At 38.7% G+C, this 21,688-nt stretch overlaps 1 protein-coding gene and 1 non-coding gene across 3 annotated transcripts in view; both read left to right on the forward strand.

Annotated features, from left to right (window-relative positions):
* The window catches only part of ANKRD12 (ankyrin repeat domain 12), a 98,224-nt gene that overhangs the window by 51,888 nt on the left and 24,648 nt on the right, over positions 1-21,688 (forward strand). The gene's annotated exons all lie outside the window — the stretch shown is intronic.
* On the forward strand, positions 3,949-4,056 carry LOC126004888 (U6 spliceosomal RNA). The gene has a single exon (XR_007494113.1). It is a non-coding gene; the product is annotated as a U6 spliceosomal RNA (small nuclear RNA).

Here is a 21,688-nt window from a genome sequence, read left to right on the forward strand (position 1 = left end):
GGCCGATCCAGGACCAAAGGTGGTTGGTTCGAATCCCGGTGTCCCATATGGTCCCCCGTGCCTGCCAGGAGTTATTTCTAAGCAGACAGCCAGGAGTAACCCCTGAGCACCGCCGGGTGTGACCAAAAAACCAAAAAAAAAATAAATAAAAATAAAAAAATAACTACACTAACAGCTACCATGACGATGAAAAAAATAGATTGCATATCCCAAAGACAGACAAGGGGTGAGGAAGGAGAGAGATGTGGAACATTGGTGGTGGGAAAGCTGTGCTGTTGAAGGGTGGTATACTCTGAAACCCAACTATAAACATTTTTGTAACCATGGTGTTTAAATAAAAATATAAAATAAAAAATTGTTGAGAAATACTTAGGAATAGAAAACAAAAAAAATGTCTTTATAAACCAGAGTGCCTTACTTAGGTACAGTTGAGCCTGATAAAAATTTCCTTATAAGAGTCTAGAAAGAGTCCAGTGGCAAGATGCGTGCCTTGCATGTGGCCAAACCTATTTCAGTCCTTAACTCCCCATGCTCCCTAAGCATTGCCAGGTGTAGTTTAAGGAGTCCTTTAGTAATCCACAACACAATAAGGCCTCAGTATAGACCTCAGTAGGGCCAAATTGGCTGAGAATTATGGGGATGGGGTCACTGGGAATCCTGGGCAGTGCTGTGAAAATCTCAAAGTACCCTAATGGGACCTGGGCCTGAGCAATGGCACAAGCAGTAAGGCATCAGCCTTGTCCACGTTCAGTTCCCCAGCGTCCCTCTTGTCCCCCAATCCAGGAGTGATTTCTGAGTGCAGAGCCAGGAGTAACCCCTGAACATCACCAGGTGTGGCCCAAAAACCAATACCCTCCTCTCCCCCCCAAAAAAAAACCCTTATGGGGCCAGAGCAAAATCACAGTGAGTAGGGCTTTTGCTTTGTATGCTGCCAACCTAGGTTCTATCACCAGTATCCCATATTGTCCCCAGTGCCTTCCAGGAGTAATTTCTGAGCACAGAGTCAGGAGTGTAACCCCTGTGTGCTGCCAGGTGTGGCTCAAAGAATAATAAAATTGATTAAGTTTGTTTATTAATAATTATCAAATATTGGGCCATAGAGATAGCTTTATGGACTGAGTGTAATCTTTGAATGGAATGTGCCTATGTTCATTTTCTAGCACTGGACGGTCCATTCTCCAAACACTGCCTGGTGTGGCCCCCTAAAAAGCAACAAGAATTATAATAATCAAATGTTGATGAATTTGCAATTAAGTTGTCATGGTATACTGTTGAGTGTGTTCAGAAAAGAATTGTTAGGATATGTAAAACCAGTAAGAATTTAATAATGCTGATACATATATTTATTTACAAAGCAAGTATTACATATCTTCTGCAGCCATTTAAAATGGTATTGGGGCCAGAATGATAACACAGCGGTAGGATGTTTGCCTTGCATGTAGCCAACCCAGGATGGACCTGGGTAACCTCAGCATTCTGTATGTTCCCTGAGCCTGCCAGGAGCGATTTTTGAGCACAGAGCCTGAGGTAACCCGAGTGTCACCAAGCCAAATAAAAATAAAAATAAAATGGTGTTGATAAAGTGTCTTTTATATAGTATATTATGTCTTAATAAAAGGTAATATATATTTCCCCCTTGAGTATAAAAGAAGCACTTAAAGTTTTATAGTCTACTTGAATAAACATATTGTTTTAAGGTATATAGCTAAGTATACACATTGGAAATCATTGTATTTATCAATTTAGAAATGCCATTCTTGGGGCCAGAGCAGCGACGCAGTAGTAGGGTGTTTGCCTTGCAAGCAGCTAACAGGACGGACCGCCATTCGATCCCCCAGTGTCCCATGTGGCTTGGTGCCCCAAGCCAGGAGCGATTTCGAGCACATAGCCAGGAGTAACCCCTGAGTGTCACTGGATGTGGACCAACAACCAGTATCCAAATTTAAAAAAAAATGCCATTCTTTTATGGGGTTAGGGTATCCCCAACTCAGCTTAGAAGTTACTCCTATCTCTATTCTGGAATCACTCCTGTTAGTGCTGAAGATGTGTAAAGGGTGCCTGGGATCGAATCCAGGTCGTGTGTATCCTACCCACTGAACTATCTCTTCAGTCCTGAAGTGTCCTGTCACACCCGGCAGCGCTCAAGTGTTACTCTTGAAGGGCTCAACACTCAGAAATTGCTCCTGGCAGGCTTGGGGGACCATATGGGATGCCGGGATTCAAACCACTGTCCTTCTGCATGCAAGGCAAATGCCCTACCTCCATGCTATCTCTCTGGCTCCTTGTTTCTCGTTTTTGACACTATGGCTTGCACTATTGTTGAGGTGGTACCATTCATGTCACTTAACCAATCCCTCTCAGCATCCAATTCTTGTCCAGAGTGATCAGTTCCAGCTATCATTGTCCTAGTCAACACTTCTCTAACTGCACTCAATGCTCTTTATGGTAAAGTTCCTACCAGAGACTGGTTCCTCCTGATCCTCATCTCTATTGTCTAAGGATGTTATCATACTGTCTTTTATTTTTCTTACATCCCAAAACTAAGTGAGATTATTCTCTGTTTATCCCTCTCCCTCTGACTCATTTCACTCATCTGTTTAATCTGGTAATCTCAATATCCATCCATGTATAAGTAAATTCCTTTACTTAATTTTTTCCTAATGGCTGTATACTATTCCATTGTATAGATAGATGTACCACAGTTTCTTTATCCACTCGTCTGTTCTCAGGTACTTGGATAGTTTCCAGATTCTGTCATAAATAGTGCTTAGGAACACAGAGGGCTTATCTGCATCTCTCTCTCTCCCCTCTCCCCCCCCCCTCTCTCTCTCTCTCCCCCCCTGTCCCCCCCTCTCTCTCCCCTCTCCCCTCTCCCCCCTCTCTCTCTCCCCTCTCCCCTCTCCCCTCTCCCCTTCTCTCTCTCCCCTCTCCCCTCTCCCCTCTCCCCTCTCCCCTCTCCCCTCTCCCCTCTCCCTTCTCCCCTCACCACTCTCTCCTCTCTCTTCCTGCTGTATATCCCTCTGAGTGGTGATGCTGGTTTATATAGGAGCTCAATTTCTAGTTTTTTTTTTTTTATGAATATCCATATTGTTTTCCAAAATGGGGGGATTAGTCAGCATTCCCACCAACAGAGAATGAGATTGTTTTCCAAAATGGGGGGATTAGTCAGCATTCCCACCAACAGAGAATGAGATTCCCTTTTTCCCTGCGTTCGTACATGCCAGCACTGGTTGTTCTTGTAGTGTCAGATGATATCTCGTTGTTTGAATTTGCATCTCCGTGATGGTCAGTGATATGCTAATGCAATCCCTATAAGTATATTAAGGACATTTTTCAAAGTAGTGTTCATACACCCCTCAAATTCATTTGCAACAATAAATGTCCATGAATAGCTAAAACAACCTTTGGGAAGAAGATGGGAGACATCACTTTCCCAAATTTTAAAATGTACTTGAAGCAGTAGTCATCAAAGCAGCATGGTATTGGAATAAAAAGACAGACACTTAGATCAATGGAATAGATGAGTGTTCTGAGAATGACCCTCATGTATACAATCAATTAATCTTTGATAAAGGGGCCAGAAATAGAAAGTGGGGCAAGGAAAGCCTCTTCAACAAGTGGTATTGAGATAACTGGTCAACTGCATTTAATAAAGTGAACTCATGGGCTGGAGTGAGAGCATAGCAGTCATGTGTTTGCCTTGCATGCAGCTGACCGGGATGGATCCTGGTTTGATCTCCGGCATCCTATATGGTCCCCTCAGCCTGCCAGGAATGACTTCTGAGCACAGAGCCAGGAGTGTAACCCCTGAGCGCCACTGGATGTGGCCAAAAAAAAGGGGGGGGGGGGTCGGGGGTCTAGGGGGAACTCAAACTTCTCTTTAGTACCATACAGGAAGGTCAAATTAAAATGGACTAAAAGACTTTGATATTAGACCTGAAAACAGCTGCATAGAGGAAAACTTAGGCAAAATATTCCATGACAATGATACAGAGAAGATTAACATGGCCCCTGTACAAGGATGACATGCAAATTTGTGAACTAAAACACTCCATGACATTGAAACTAAAGGCATCTTCAAGGAGGAGACACCACTGTCCAAGCAAATGAAAACAAAGATTAAACAGATGGTACTACATTTAAACTGAGAAGCTTCTTTACTTTAAAGGAAACTGACTAGGATCCAAAAGCTGCCCCTGGAATGGGAGAAACTTTTTATCCCATACCCATCAGATAAGGGGCTAATATCTAAGATATATAAGGTACTGATAGATCTTAGCAAGAAAAGAACATCTAACCCTATCCAAAAATGGGGAGAAGTGAACAGACAGAAGAAATATAGATGGCCAATACAAAAGGAAAAATGCTCCAGGAGTAATTTCTGAGTGCAGAGCCTCAGAATAAGCCCTGAGCACCATTAGGTGTGACCCCAAATCAAAAAACAAATAAAAGAAGGTCCTAAGATACAACTTGTAGTGGTTCCGCTGACCAGAGATTTGCATGTTGGAGCTCTAACAAATGTGTTATATAAATCTATTAGGTTTTTGCTCCACATCACTAATCATCAGGGAGATGCAAATCAAAACAACTATGAGGTACCACCTCACACCCCAGAGATTGGCACACATTACAAAGAATGAGAACAAGCAGTGTTGGCGGGGATGTGGAGAGAAAGGAACTCTTATCCACTGCTGGTGGGAATGCCGTCTAGTTCAACTTTAATGGAAAGCAATATGGAGATTCCTCCAAAAACTGGAAATCAAGCTCCTATATGACCCAGCTATACCACTCCTAGGAATATACCCTAGGAACACAAAAATACAATACAAAAACCCCTTCCTTACACCTATATTCATTGCAGCACTATTTACCATAGCAAGACTCTGGAAACAGCCAAGATACCCTTCAACAGATTAATGGCTAAAGAAACTGTGGTAGCTATACACAATGGAATATTATGCAGCTGTCAGGAGAGATGAAGTCATGAAACTTTCCTATACATGGATGTACATGGAATCTATTATGCTGAGTGAAATAAGTCAGAGAGAGAGAGAAAACGCAGAATGGTCTCACTCATCTATGGGTTTTAAGAAAAATGAAAGACATTCTTGCAATAATAACTTTCAGACACAAAAGAGTAAAGAGCTGGAAGTTACATCTCACCTCATGAAGCTCACCACAAACAGGGATGAGTTTAGTTAGAGAAATAACTACGTTTTGAACTATCCTAATAATGAGAATGTACGAGGGAAATAGAAAGCCTGTCTAGAGTACAGGCGGTGGTTGGGTGGGGAAGAGGGAGATTTGGGACATTGGTGATGGGAATGTTGCACTGGTGATGGGGTGGTGTTCTTTACATGATGAAACCCAAACACAATCATGTATGTAATAAAGTTGTTTAAATAAAAAAAAAAAGAGGACCCAGAGAGATAGCACAGCGGCATTTGCCTTGCAAGCAGCCAATCCAGGACCAAAGGTGGTTGGTTCCAATCCCGGTGTCCCATATGGTCCCCCGTGCCTGCCAGGAGCTATTTCTGAGCAGACAGCCAGGAGTAACCCCTGAGCACCGCCGGGTGTGACCCCCCCCCCCCAAAAAAAAAAAACCTTGCCTGGTGTTCTAGGAACCATATGAACTGGAGAATCGAACCTGAGCTTGGAGTATGCAGAGTATGCACTTCAGCTCTTTGATCTGTCTCTTCAGCTCCTTTGTCCAGGTTTTTAGTAGCAAAAGCTAAAATGTCACCAGTATATTGGATATAGTGTAATTGATCATATTAACTAAGCTTGATAGCTAATATCATGGACTGTTAAAACAACTTTGGAAGAAAATTTTGTCTTAATGATGGCCTGTAGAAATTTTCCTGAGATACTGAGTTAAAAAAAGTCAAGATGATGGGGCCAGAGCAGTGACGCAAACCATAGGGCACTTGCTTTGCATGTGCTAACGTAAGACGGACCGAGGTTCGATCCCCCGGAGTCCCATACGGTCCTCCGAGCCATGAGCAATTTCTGACCAGAAAGCCAGGAGTAACCCCAAAGCATCACCGGGTATGGCCCAACTCCCCCCCCCCCAAATTTAAGATGAGTAATCATAATCTAATTTTAGTACAGTGTTTGAGAATCCTATAACGTATAGATAATATGTATAAATATTTATAAGTTTTGAAAGTATTTAGCAAAACCTGGAAAGATGTAGCAAACTGTAAGTGAAGCATAAGTTGCAGGACAGTGGCAAAGAAAGAGAAGGTAAAACTAGAAACAGTCGCATGATAAAGTACACAGATGTAACAGTAACAGGTTTCATTTATTACCCTATATCCTGATTAATTGATCTCCTATAACCTTCCTTCTACAGCTAAATTTTGTAAAGTGCACTCCATCAAATCTGTTTGCTGACATCATACCTGGTCTTTTAACTGCCAGATACTTTTGGCTAAATTTTTAGTTTCTCTATAGAACTTGGCAGGGTTTTTTTGTTGTTGGTTGGTTGGTTGGATTTTGGGTTTTTTTGTTTGTTTGGTTGGTTGGTTTTTGTTTTTCTTTTGTTTTGTTTTGCTTTTTTGGTTTTTGTGTCACACCTGCCAGTGCTCAAGGATTACTCCTGGCTCTGTGCTCAGAAATCATTCCTGGCCGGCATGGGATATGGAATGCTGGGATTTGAATCACTGTCCATCCTGGATCTGCTGCATGGAAGGCAAACAGCCTACCGCTGTGTTGTCTCTCCAGCCCCAAGAACTTGGCAGTTTTGATTTTAGTCTTTCAAAAATTCTCCTAGGCTCTGGTACATAATTCTCTCCTGACCTGGCTTTCAGATTCTCAATATGTGCCATCTCAGTTTCCTTCTAGAATCTCTTCTTGATTTTGTCTCATTTCCTGCTCATACAAAGGGCTTCAAAATATTTCTTGAATTGGGGTTGTAGCACACAGCTATACAGCACTTTACTTGCAAAAGTGAGGTCCTAGGTTTCATTCTTGGCACTTCAAGAACAAAACAAAACTTTGTTTTGGGTTGGAATATAGTTCAGTAAAGAGCATTTGTCTTATCTTTGTAAAAACCTGGATTGATCCCCAGCAGCATACATCTTTAAGGAATATGTCTTTTAAGTTCTGACAGATCAGTGTACTTGAGGGGCCGGAGAGATAGCACAGCGTTCTCACAAGCGGCAGACCCAGGATCAATGGTAGTTCGAATCCCAGCATCCCATATGGTCCCCTGAGCCAGCCAGGAGCGATTTCTGAGCGTAGATCCAGGAGTAACCCCTGAGCGCTGCCGGATGTGACCCAAAAACCAAAAAAAGAAATCAGTGTACTTGAATATAACTTCTTTCCTGGGGGCAGAGAGATACACAGCAGTAGGGCATTTGCCTTGCACATGGCCAACCTGGAATGGACCCAGGTTTGATCCCCAGCATCCCATATAGTCGCCTGAGCCTGCTAGGAGCAGTTTCTGAGTGCAGAGCCAGGAATAATCCCTAAGCACTTCTGGGTGTGGCCCAACAACAACAACAAAAAACTTCCTTCTCCTTCCCCTACCTTAGTTATCTTGTCTTACCAATTTCAATAGTAACACTATTCAAATATACATATGTTTTATACTAGGAACTCGTAAACTCATCTGTCTCTTTTCCCTTCGTCATAATTATTTAGTTAGTGTTTAGGGATATAACTAATTTGAAAAAGTGGCACAGATTTGAAAAAATGGAGATGCATGATTATTTACTAACCCTGTCTCCTTGATTTGTTGGTTTCTTTTCCCCCCTTTTATTTGGGGGGATGGTGGCACACCTTGTATGGCTCAGGGTGATATCCTGACCTGGTACTCAGGGTCGGGGGATCCTATGGGGTGTCAGAGATTGCATCCTGGTCAACCACTTGCAAGGCATGCTGTACCACCTCTGTACTACCTCTCCATCTCCAGTCAATTTTTAAAAAAAAAAATTGTGTTTTCAGTTACAAGGTAGATATAATTTTAATATTTCTGGTATGTGAATCAAGAATATTATTATAGCTGAAATTGTTTCCATAATAATACTGAAAAGATCTGAAAATATTTTTAATTTAGTGTATGTTTATTCTCTCATTTATATGATACAAATTCTTTAATTTTGTTCTCTCCATAAAATAATAGTTGTGAAAAGAAACTTCTGTTTGAAATCTTTCTCTTAGAAGGGCTCTAACAGATTTTCTCTATGGCAGGAGGAAGGCATCTTATTTGAGTTAGAATTTTAATTATAAGGACTGGAGTGATAGCACAGCAGGTAGGGCATTTTCCTTGCACGTGACCAACCTGGGTTTGATTCCCAGCATCCCATGAGGTTCCCTGAATCTGAATCTACCAGGAGTGATTTCTGAGCTCAAAGCTAAGAATAATATCTGAGCACCGCAAGGTATGGCTCAAAAAAAATTTTTTTTAATTTTAGAAAAACATCACTTCTAGAATCTTTCCTATTTTCACTGAATATGTGTCATGTGTTCATCAGCTATGTATTGATTTTACAGAATATTTATTTTCCACATGATGAATGTGCCTGAATTATTGCTTGATCAAAGATCCTCAAGGAATGAGGCAAAAATCATCAGTAAGTATCATATAAAAATTTTGGAGGTGCTAAAAGACTGATGAAAATACCCAAATTTTATTTCTTAATCTACATGAGGTCCTTGTTAGGTCCTTTATCAGACTTTACCTAATTTAAATTTCAAAAATAATTAAAGATTAATTTAACTGCCCATACATGGTTTTGAGTATAAAGCTTGATAGCATTGTTACACTTTAAGTGTTGTAAGTTAGAAACCATAGCCAAGACTGAGTTTCAGAACTTAATTTTTAATGAAGGTGTTATTTAAAATATGTTTATTCCATGAAATAGTGTACTTTATGCCACTGCTACTCAAGAATGACAGTTTTGCAAATTGCCATCGATCTCAACAAAAGGAGCTTGAACCATTATGTAGACCTGTGCACTATTTTCTTCATTAAAAAGGGGGGAAATACTATGAAAAAATATGTCATTTGAACTAAACATTGTGCTAGCCATAGTTTCCATTTTTGGTATAAGCTCTTTATTTTACTTAAGAATAAGAATAATAAATAATTTGCCTCCTCTCATTTCATGAACTACACTAAGCAGCAAGCTTATGCTTTATATATCAGACATGTATAATATTGTTTCAGGAATACATGCCCTGCTTAGTACAGCTTACTTGTGTAAAAAATATGTAGCAGTTTTAAATTTGTATCATTTTTTAAGTTCTTTTACTAGTTTTACCTCCCTTTCTGCTGTCTTTTCATTACATTTCCTATAGGAATTTTAATAGCATTTGCTACAAATAATTTTCTTTTTTTTTACTTTGCTTAGAATTTAGTTATAATTAGAGACCCAGATTATGTTAATAAACATAATTATGAAGGGTCAAGGAGCTAGTATATCTGGTAAGGTGCTGCTTGCCTTGCACATGGCTGATCCAGGACGAACCTTGGTTTGATCCCATATGGTCCCCCAAGCCAGGAGCAATTTCTGAGCGCATAGCCAGTGGTAACCCCCGAGCGTCACAAGGGTGTGGCCCAAAAAGCAAAAAAAAAAAATCCCAACATACTTATAATAGAAAGTGGATAGCTTTTTATCATGTTATTCTCTCCAACCTTCTGATAATCACTAGTTGCCAAGTAGATTTGCCAACAGTGATTTTTCTTAGAGTACTCAATGAACAAAATGGGAAATATCAATCATGATCATCAAGATTTGTTTTGGGGGCTGGTGGTGATGGAGGGTTTCTGCTATTGAACCCAGGCCCTCATACATGCAAGGCTTTACCATTAAACTATATTCCCATCCTTTGTCTTTTTCTAGTTTTAGTTTGACTATCAATTATCTGACCTACTTTATTAGGGAACTGCTATATGTTGTTTTGCTCCTTTATTTATTTTGGTGTTTGGTTTTTTTGGCAACACCTAGTGGAGCTCAGGGATTCCTCCTTGCCTAGCTCAGGGGACCATATGAGATACTGTGGATCAAACCCTGGTTAGCTGTGTGTGAAACAAATGTCCTACCCTCTGTGCTATTGCTCCAGCCCCACATTTTGCTTATTTTCTTTATTTTCTTTTTGGGGGGCAGGGGTTGGTCCACACCCAGCAGTACCCAAAAGTGCTCAGGGGACCATATAAGATGCTGAGGATTGAACCTGGTCTTCTGCATGCAAGGCAAAATGCCTTCCCCATTGTGCTACTCCGGCCCCAATTCTTTGTTCATTTTCTTCACTCACCTTTTTTTTTTTTGTTTTGTTTTTTGTTTTTTTTTTGTTTTTGGGCCACACCCAGTGATACTCAGGGTTATATTCTGGCTATACACTCAAAAATTGCTCCTGGCTTGGGGGACCATATGGGACGCCGGGTGATCGAACTACAGTCCATTCTAGGTCAGTCACATGCAAGGCAAATGCCCTACTGCTGCACCACTGCTCCAGCCCCAACATAGTTCATTTTAAACAAGAAAATAGTCCATCATAATCAACAAACTACCATAAAACTAATAGGAAACTGATATTTTGTTACCATTGAGTATTTACTAAAGTCATTTCTGTCATAAATAAATTACACAGAATGACCAGCATCTTGAAGCTTTACTTTTTCATTAAAACAGTAAATTTAAATTATTTTAATAAATTTTCATAATTTTACATTTTTTCTCAGTTTTTATTTCAGGGGTTTAGAAAATACAACTTGAACTGTGAACATAGGGAATTACAAGAATTTAATAAATTAAACGATATAACATTTATTTACATAAAATATATCAAAAATAAAAGATGAATTGTGATTTTGACAATTTACAAGTAAAAATAATCATCTTAGGATCTTTTGCTTTAGAATTAAGACTAAACGGAGACTTTGCATAGAGTTCTTGAAAAGCATTAATGTGTATATCAACATATTTGATTATTTTTTTTATCTAACAGTTTGGTATATCATTTATAACCCAAAAACTTTAACCAAGAGTATTAGTAAATTCTTGATTAAATCATTATAGATAAAATTACTGAGTATAAATAGCAAGCACTGTTTCTATCTTAACCCTTTATTCACATATTACTCTGAGATCAGTGCTTAGAAGAAATGAAATTTGTATTGAGGGCTGAGCATACAGCATGATGGCAGTGAAAAAGTGTATTTAATAATGAAAGGAAATTGTAGTGCTTTGCATGTTGTGCTTTTTTGCTCTGTTCTGCAATATCCATGGTGCACTTTCCACAGAGATCTAAATATTTGTTTTACAGATTTTTTTCTAAATAATACCATCTTCTAACTGAATCTTACATAATAAAAACTCTACAATGCTTCCACCTGAAATTCAGTATCTTTCAAGCAGTGCAATTTTATCATGGGTTTTATATGGATTTTTTTTTTTTTTTTTTGGCTTTTGAGTCACCACCTGGCAGCGCTTGAGTTACTCCTGGCCCCATGCTCAGAAATCGCCCCTACCAGGCTCATGGGACCATATGGGATGCCGGGATTCGAACCACCGTCCTTCTGCATGAAAGGCAAACATCTTACCTCCATGCTATCTCTCTGGCTCCTAATTTTATTTTCTTTATTAAATTTAATAATTATTTAAATTATTTGACTTATTTATATTTTATTTAATTGTTTAATTTATTAAAATTTTATTTTATTTAACTGGTTATAAGCTTAATTTTTCATTATAGTGGCAGATTTAAAAAAAAATTTATTGCTGTGGAAACTCCATCTAGCTATTTTTTGTGGATCTTGTACCAGGGACTGAACACTACTCCCAAGAAAGACATGTGCTCTGGCTCTTTTTCTTTTCTTTTTTTTTTTTTTTTTTTGGTTTGGGGACTACACCTGGCTATGCTCATGGGTTATTCTTGACACTTCGTTCAGAAATCTGTTTCTGGCAGGCTCAAGGACCATATGGGATGTCAGGGATCCAACCCAGTTTAACTGAGTGCAAGGCAAATTCCCCATCTGCTGTCATTCTGGCACCCTTTATTTTTTTGATGTGCTCTGCCTCTTGAGCCATACAAAACTTTCCTGGAGTGCTTTTAAGAAAGCAAGTAAAAATTAAGGGGGAAAGAAATTAGGTACCTAAATCATCAGTGCTATAAATATTCATTATTCAGCATATATAACAATTTATTCAGGGGTCGGAGAGATAGCATGAAGATAAGGCATTTGACGTGCATGTAGAAGGTCAGTGGTTCGAATCCCAGCATCCCATATGGTCCCTTGAGCTTGTCAGGAGCGATTTCTGAGCATAGAGCCAGGAGTAACCCCTGAGCACTGCTGGGTGTGATTAAAAAAAAAAAAAATAGCAACAAAATTTTTCAGTATTAAAACAAATTTCAGGGTTTTTTTGTTCTGTAGCAGAGAAATGAAAAATAATTGCAAAATGACATTTTTATATATCTGCAAATGAATATACTAAACATCTTAAATATTTGTTACAGAAAATGAATTTGCTAATATAGTTCTTTGGGGTGTATAAAGATGGTAACCAAAATTTCAAGTATATTTACCAAAAATACATAAAATTGCTTATTGCAAATATCAAAATAGTTTTTTTGTTGCTTAAAATGATAGTTTGATGATTTTCTTAAACCAAATTTTTACCAGATCTTAGCATAAAGTGAGTCTGTCACATAATTTTTGATAGTTGAGATGCTATAAAATTCAGTAAAGGTTATATTTGGGTAGAACTTTAAAAAAGAACTTTGATTTAAAATTTTTTATTACATACCCATGTATTTAAATGAGATCAGCCATAGCTAATACATCCTCTCTGCAGTAACATACCTCATCTAGTTATGATTAAAAGGACCTCTATGTAACATTTACATTTATGATGGAATAACTGAAACTGGGTAATTTTTATCAGTTTCCTTTAGTGACATCAGAATTTTTGTAGTGATACTACTCTTGAAATCTTCATTAGTCTATTAACTCAAATATTACATTTTAGTAGAAAGGCAATATATGAGAAGAAATATATGGAATGCTGTGTATTTAATTGTACTTCTTAGATAAACTTTGCTTTTTTGACTTAGTATTTTCAACTATTATATTTTCTTCTCCAACTCACCCCTAAACTTAGAGCTAATTCTCCTGTATGATCATGTACTTATCTTTGGTATACCTAATTCTAAATATATGTGTGACTAAGTCTCTCCTATAATGTATAAATAAAATAAGTTATTGCAGACAGTTGAGATTTAGAAATGGAGATTTGGAAAAAGCTGTATAAAGTTACATATCTGAAAGCTATGTAGTTACCCTATCTCTTAGCTATATTTCAGGTTAATATAATATGTTAACCTATAAAGTTTGTATCCTAGAATGTAAATGTGTTTTTCTAGTATTACTTTTTTTTTGGCTGGTTTACATTATATAACTAATAAATAGATTTGTATGGAGTGAACTATTGCATAAATAAACATAATTCTATTCAGGCATGCAGCAGTTGTAAAATATTAATTTAGTGAAGACCCAGAAAATTCCTGAAGTTTAGATCAGACATTTTAGAGAACTTATTAGCAGTAAAATGATAGTAATAAATCACAGGTTAATATGAAAAAAGCCAATCACTTAAGAGAGTTTATTGTAGAGATTCTTTAACAAATCAGAAGAAATGAGTTTTTCCCTGTCATTGTATAAAAAAAAAAAAAAATCCAGAAATTTGAAGAAAATCCACTGGAAGGTGAGAATGAGCCAAGATAAACAAATTCAACAATTGATCCTGGAGTAATGAATAATGATTGAGAGAAGTAGAATGCTTGTCTCTAATATAGGCAGGGGTGGGGTAGAGGGACATGGAGGTCATTGGTAGTGGGAATGTTGCACTAGGGAAGGGGTTGTGTGTTTTTTTTTTATGGCTGAAACCCAACTATAAACATATTTCTAATCATGATGCTTAAATAAAGATATTATTTTTAAAAAATTGATTCTGGGGGCCGGAGAGATAGCATGGAGGTAAGGCATTTATTTGCCTTTCATGCAGGAGGTCATCGGTTCGAATCCTGGCGTCTCATATAGTACCCCGTGCCTGCCAGGAGCAATTTCTGAGCCTGGAGCCAGGAATAACCCCTGAACACTGCCGGGTGTGACCCAAAAACCACCAAAAAAAAAAAATTGATTCTGGAGAATATAAAAAAAATACAGGAAGAGGAAAGGTAAACTCAGTGTTCAGTAGCACTTGAGGGTGGAGTTAGGAATTCTGTAGATGCTAATTATTTTTACTTTATTAGTTTTAGTCCCCAGAACTTTTACTATTCTGAACATGAAAAAGAGAGGCTGCAATTATAGTTCTGTGGGTTGGAAACTTGTCTTGCAGCTGCCAACTTGAGTTTAATCTCCGGTATACCATATGGGAGTGATTACAGTTGAGTGCAAAACCCAGTAGTAACTCTGAGTATTGCAAGGTGTGGCTCAAAAACTTAAAAAAAAAATAAAACACAAATGATGAATGAGACATTTTTAAACATATAAATATGGCAGTTTAAGATTTTAGCAGTTTATTTCAAATAAATTATCTTGGGGGCCAGAGTGATAGTACAGTGGGTAGGGTGTTTGCCTTGATGCAGCCAACAAAGCATCCCATATGGTCCCCAGGTACCACCAGGCATAATTCTTGAGTGCAGAGCCAGGAGTAAACCCCTGAGCACTGCTGGATGTGGCTCCAAAACCAAAGAAAAACAAAAATAATGAATTTTTTTCTGTGTACTTGTAAGTTATAGAAACTTTAATATTGTCTAATGGATGGAGCCAGGGAGATAGCACAGTGGTAAGATGTTTTTCCTTGCATGCAGCCAACACAGGACAGACACCGGTTCGAATCCCAGCATCCTATATGGTCCCCAAAAGCCTGCCAGGAGTGATTCCTGAGCACAAAGCCAAGAGTAGCAAACCCCTGACGCTGTGTGATCCAAAAAAAAACCCAAAACAAAACAAAACCAATCAAATCATCTAATGGAATAGAATTGCAGTTGGTAAATTAAAAACAAATTGTAGGGGGCCAGCATGGTGGCGCTAGAGGTAAGGTGCCTGCCTTGCCTGCGCTAGCCACATTACCTTAGCAACAGAAATAAACAGATCAGCTGAAGTACATTCGAATTTTTAAGATACCAGCTTAGGCCAGAGTGGTAACACAAGTGGTAAGGTGTCTGTCTGCCTTTCCCGAACTAGCCTAGGATGAATTTGATCCCCCGGTGTCCCATATGGTCCCCCAAGCCAGGAGTGACTTCTGAGCACAGAGCCAGGAGTAACCCCTGAGCGTCAACGGGTGTGGCCCAAAAACAAAAACAAAAAGAACAGATTGTATTTCTCCTCTGTTTCTATGCCCATTTCCATTATGAGTTCTCAGAAATACTAAAAAATACATGAGTGTTGTTAAATCATGTTCTAATATGTATCATGTTATCATCTTTTTATGAATAAAAACATTTGAGTTCTCACTAATATAAGAAAATAGTTTCTTGGTTCACTATTTCATCTTTTCTCTCACTGCCTTTCCCCTAACTCCATGAAAAATCTATAGTAAAGGCTAGAGAGGAACCTCCTATATACAGGAAGCCTGGGTTCGTTACCCACACGTGACTCTGTGCACAAGGTGTGGTGCACCCCCCCCCAAACTATATTAGACATATCCATTGATAGGCTTTGATTTTGCTTTTTCTTTGTTTCTATTTTGTGTTTAGAAGCAGGTATAGATTGGGGTCTTACCCAGTAGTGCTTGGTATCTTGTGTGATACAGGGGATTATTAAGTAAAACAAGTATCTTGAGTCAGCTAGTGACTTTAAAATCTGGGGGTTGAATTTCTGGCCTTACTCATGCAGGAAAGGCCCTCTCCTGCTAAGTCATATCTCCAGATTCTTCAACTTGAATCTTTTTCTTCAGACTTATGATTCAGAACTATCATAATACTTTTCCCCTTTTTGCTAGAGTGCTTCAGTATTTATTGTATGGATTTTATACCAGATATTTTCTCATGGTCCCTGTGCCTAAGGTGGTTGGTTCAAATCCCGGGATACCTGCCAGGAGCTATTTCTGAGCAGACAGCAGGAGTAACCCCTGAGCACCGCTGGGTGTGGCCCCCCCCCCCAAAAAAAGAATTGAGAGCATTGATATTGACTGGGGTTGGGGGTTGAGTAACTGTTGTTATGCTATAGAGATTAGAAAATACTGGCATTAAGTCAAAAGAGGATAAAGCAGTTGTAATATTTAACTCTATTTTCCAATTTGGATGCCTTCTTACTTGATATCTGTGGTGAGGACTTTCAGAACTATATCAAATAGTGGAGTAGTGGGCATATGTGCTCGCTGGGCCCATGAACATGGTCCCCACATGCCCATGTCACCCGAATCTTCTCTCCTGAGATGTAGACTTTCCTACTTCAGTACTGGATTGTATTCCGACGGCCTCTCCGTGTTTGGAGAAGCCCACACTCTGTCTTTAGCATGTTACTCTCTCTTATCCTCTCCTTTCCCTCAATCCATTCGTCTGTCCGTTTGGGACCCAAACAATAGCACTGCAGTAGGGCATTTGCCTTGCATTGGCTGATCCAGGACGGACCTAGGTTCTATCCCCAGCTCTTAAGTATGGTTCCCTGAGCCAGGAATGGTTTCTGAACACATCGCCAGGAGTAAGTCCTGAGCGTCACAGGGTGTGGCCCTAAAAGCAAAAACAAAAAACAAACAAAAAATTGTTTTTACTTAATTCTCTTCCCCTGAAATTCTTTTCTGTAAGGGAAAATGATGGACCTGAAAGCTGGGAACTGCAGCGGCACCAATATGACAGGCATTATGTTGGGATTTGTAAATAGAAGTTGACTTAACATGAGAAAGTCCTTTTTTTTGGGGGGGGGGGGTCACACCCAGCAGCGCTCAGGGGTTACTCCTGGCTCTAGGCTCAGAAATCGCCCCTGGCAGGCACAGGGGACCATACAGGATGCCGGGATTTGAACCACCGTCCTTCTGCATGAAAGGCAAACACCTTACCTCCATGCTATCACTCTGGCCCCAGAAAGTCCTTTGTTTATGGAGACATATTTTAGTGTAAGAAGTCAAATTAGATCCCCAAAATTCACAAATAAGGAAGGAAAAGAAAGATCTATTTAAACTGTATTGTGACAGAGGTCCAAGGGAGCCTCATTTAGTGAAGATCCTTTTAGAAAGAATAATGATGAAAATATCCTAAAGAAAGTAAATTTTGTCCTCATGTCTTAAAGGTGGGAACCTTTAGAAAATCAATAAGAGGGGCCGGCGAGGTGGCACTAGAGGTAAGGTGTCTGCCTTGCAAGCGCTAGCCAAGGATCAGGACCACGGTTCGATCCCCCATTGTTCCATATGGTCCCCCCCAAGCCAGGGGCAATTTCTGAGCGCTTAGCCAGGAGTAACCCCTGAGCATCAAACGGGTGTGGCCCAAATACCCAAAAAAAAAAAAAAGAAAAGAAAATAAGAGAAAGCTTTGCAAAGTGTGAATAAGTAAAAATAGCATAGTAAAGGGTTGGCTTTATTAACTTGAGTATCTTGAAGAATGATGTGTATAGGTAATGAGATGTGTGAGAAATAAAATTCATGAAATGAACCAAAATAATAGGGTGAAGCGGACATCCTTTAATTGTGCCTGATCTCAGAGAGAAAGCTTTCAGTGGTTAACTCTTAAATATGATATTGATTATGGCTTATTGTTTATGTCCATTATTATTTTGTGGTATGTTTTCTCTGTTCCTGTTTTGTTGAGGTTTTTTTTTTTATTGCAGGTAATGAATCTTGTCAAAAGTGTTCTCTGCCTCTTTTGTTGATATGTGTATTACATGAATTTTCATTTGAACCATCCTTATATCACTGGAATTAATTTCACTTGATCATGGTATATGATATTTTTATAAGGTGTGGTGTTTTAGGTCACTTAGATTTTATTAAGGAACTTTGCATTCATGATCATCAGGGGTATTGGTCTGTAATTTTTTTGTAATATATCTGTTCTTTGTTATCAGAATAATGTTGCCTTCATAGAAACTTAGAAAAAAAATAACTTTAATATTTTGTAAGAGCTTGAGAAGTAAGTCTTCTTTGAAGGATTGGTAGAACTCACTATTCTACCTGTCTAGACCTAGATTTTTATTTTCAGGAAGACTTGTTTAATTGCTTCCTTTTTTTTTCTTTTTTTTTTGGGGGGGGTTGTGTTTTGGGCCACACTCGATGCTCAGGGGTTACTCCTGGCTATGTGCTCAGAAATCTCCTGGCTCGGGGGACCATATAGGATGCTGGGTATTGAACTGAGGTGTGTCCTGGGTCAGTCCTGTGCAAGGCAAATACCCTACCACTGCGCTATCACTCTGGCCTCTTCAAAAAAAATTTTTTTTTACTTGTAATGGCTCGATTCAGATTTTCTGCATACTTATTTGGTCTTGGAAGGATTATGATTTCTAAGTATTTGTCCATTTCTTTTAGGTTCAGAAGCTAGTTCATAGAAACCTTTTAAAATCTTTTATATTTCTTAAGTAGCTATCATTTTTATCTGATCCAATTTATTTGGACTTATTCTTTTTCACTTCATTTAAGACAGCAAAGTGTTTATCAATTTTTTTTGTTGGTTTGGTTTATGGGTTACACCCGGCAATGTTAGTTACGCTGGGCTCTGTGCTCAGAAATCACTCCCGGCAGGCTCAGGAGACCCATTTGGGATGCTAGGCATCAAACCTGGTCCATCCAGACTGGCTGCATGGAAGGCAAACTCCCTACCGCTGAGCTATCAGTGTTCGGGGCCAGAGTGATAGCTCAGCTGTAGGTCATTTGCCTTGCATGTGGCTGATCCAGGACGGACCTGATTCGATCTCCGGAGTCCCATATGGTCCTCTAAGCTAGGATCGATTTCTGAACACATAGCCAAGAGTAACCCCTGAGCGTCACCGGGTGTGGCTCAAAAACAACAACAAAACAACAACAAAAAACACTTGATTGCATTTGTTCATTGTATTGGTTTCTTCATTTTTATATCATTGATTTTTGTTCTTACTTTGGGATTCTTATTTTAGGAATCATTTGCTGTACTTTTTCTAGTTTCTCAAGTTGTAGAGTTATTTATTTGAGCTTTTTTTTTTTTTTTTTTTTTTTTTTTTTTAATGATGTATAGAGGGGTTAGGGATGGTGCCAGGGCTCCAGCCCAAAACTTCACAAATGCAAGTGACTCTGACTGAGTCACATTATTAATGTCAAGGACTTTTTTATATTTCTTCTTCAGTTTCCTCACTAATCTAACATGCCAGTATGTCAGTTTCCAAATGTTGGGATTTTTCTCAGTTCTTTTATGGTTAATTTTATTGAGGTACTAGAATTTACAGTACTGTTAATTATACTTTGCATGCACATGTCATTCCAATACTATACCCATCACTAGAGAGCCCCATTCCTGCTTCGCCATTGTCCCAAGAACCCATCTCATCTTCCCTCCCTAGTAAGCTCAGATCTATAGGCAAAATCTCCATATCTAATGACTTTGGCCATTTGTTGTTATCATAATATAAAAGCAAAGTATTTATGTGCATTTATTTTGTAGACTGCCCATTGCTATAGTGACCCATTGTTTCTAGCAGATTTTCAGATGTGTCCCTAATGTTTTCCTATAGATAGTGTCATCTACAAAGTTTTCGATCCAGATTATTTTTATTCCTTGTATAAATTGTTTATAGTTTTAAACTGTATTGGATAATGTGAGGTGCACAACCGTATCTTGTACTGACTTAGTAGAAAAAGCTTTAGTTTTTACTATTAACTAGTGATATTGGTTATGATTTCATCATAAAAAGCAAATCTTTATTATATTGAAGTATATTCCTCTGTTTTTAATTTATTGGGCCTTTTAATTGGATGGTGACACATACCAAAACATTGTCTTTGTCTCTATGATTACATTATGGTTTTTGTCTTTTGTTGATGTGACTCATTATGTTTATTGATTTTTATGTATTGAACCATCCATTGATTATTTTATGTATTGAACCAACTAGACCATTCAGTCTAGTAATAAGACCCACCTGTAATGATGTATAGCCTTTTATTTTCTTTTGATTAAAAAAATTTTTAGGAATCATGGTTTATGAAACTATTATTAGGGTTTCATACATGTTGTATTCCTGCACCACTACCTTTACCAAAGTGTCTCCTTTTCCCTCCATTAGTGTTCCACTCCTTTCCTCCCTGTGGTAAGCTTCCTACAGTTCTCAGTATTTGTTGCTTGTAGGCATCTCTTTTTTTTTCTAATTATCTTTATTTAAACACCGTGATTACAAATATAACTGTAGTTGTTTGATTACAGTCATGTAAAGAACACCCCCCTTCACCAGTGCAGGATTCCCACCACCAATTTTTATAGGCATTTCTTATTTCTCTCCAGTGCTTCTTTGTATACTGCATTTGAGAGAGATCCTCTATAGCTGATCCTCTCCTTTTCACTTAATTCCTCTGATTCATTTTATTACTCTCCAGATCCATCCATTTGTATTAGGAAAGTTCCTGATTTCATTGATGACTCAGTTCAAATACAAAACTTAATTCTGGGTTTTATTTTAAGGCAGTGGTCCTCAAACTTTATAAATAGGGCCAGTTTACTGTCCCTCAGACTGTTGGAGGGTCAGACTACAGTAAAAACAAAAACTACGAACAAATTCCTATGCACACTGCATATATGTTATTTTTGAAGTAAAGAAACAAAATGGGAACAAATACAATATATGGCCCGTGGGCTGTAGTTTGAGGACCACTGTTTTTAAGGGAAGAGGGTACTAAGCACTTAGTACCAGAGTGATTAACACAGAGGTTAGTCACTTGCCTTTCAATTCCTGGCACCACATAATGTTCCCCCTCTGACTAATGACCCTTGAGCACAGACCATATTGTCCCCAAGAACCATGCCTACACACACACTGCAACCACAGTGCAACCAAAATACTCATACCCTGGCTCAAACATGTCGAGTTGGTTAGGGTCACATAAGTTCAAGCAGTGAGTCAGGAGAGTCAGAACCAAAACCACTTTTGGGCAGGATTCACTTTTAGAGTGGCTGTTGCGGGGCCTAAGAGATAAGCATAGCAGTAGGGCATTTGCCTTGCATGCAGCTAGCCTGAACAGACCCAGGTTGGATTCTCAGCATCCCATATGGTCCTCTGAGCCTGCCAGAAGCGATTTCTGAGCACAGAGTCAGGAGTAACTTCTGAGTGCTGTCACTGGGTGGCCCAAAAAACAAAATAGAATGGCTGTTGCAAATTTATACGATTAGTAGCAGTCTGAAAAAGACCCTAGCCTCTTTATGACTGAGTCAGTGCAGTATAAAGCTAAAGTTGTATCATGTTTGTAATCATGGTGTTTAAATAAAGATATTAAAAAAAAAGCTGAAGTTGTAAAATTCTTAGGGTTATCACCTTAGATTTTGTGTCCTGCCCTTTTCTTTTAGTCTATATTTCTTACCAACCCCTATTCAAGGAAATGCTCCTTAATACCCTGAACAGTTCTGTGTTCCATAGTATAAAGCCTTCCCAAGATTGATGACTGTTTTCTCTAACAAATTTTTCTCAGTGAGATTCCTGTGGGACACAATATTTTCATGTGTGTGTGTGTGTGTGTGTGTGTGTGTGTGTGTGTGCCAGCCAAAGATGTTGTCATAGAACTTTTTCTTT

Source organism: Suncus etruscus, chromosome 3 (assembly GCF_024139225.1).
Source record: "Suncus etruscus isolate mSunEtr1 chromosome 3, mSunEtr1.pri.cur, whole genome shotgun sequence".
Taxonomy (NCBI): domain Eukaryota; kingdom Metazoa; phylum Chordata; class Mammalia; order Eulipotyphla; family Soricidae; genus Suncus; species Suncus etruscus.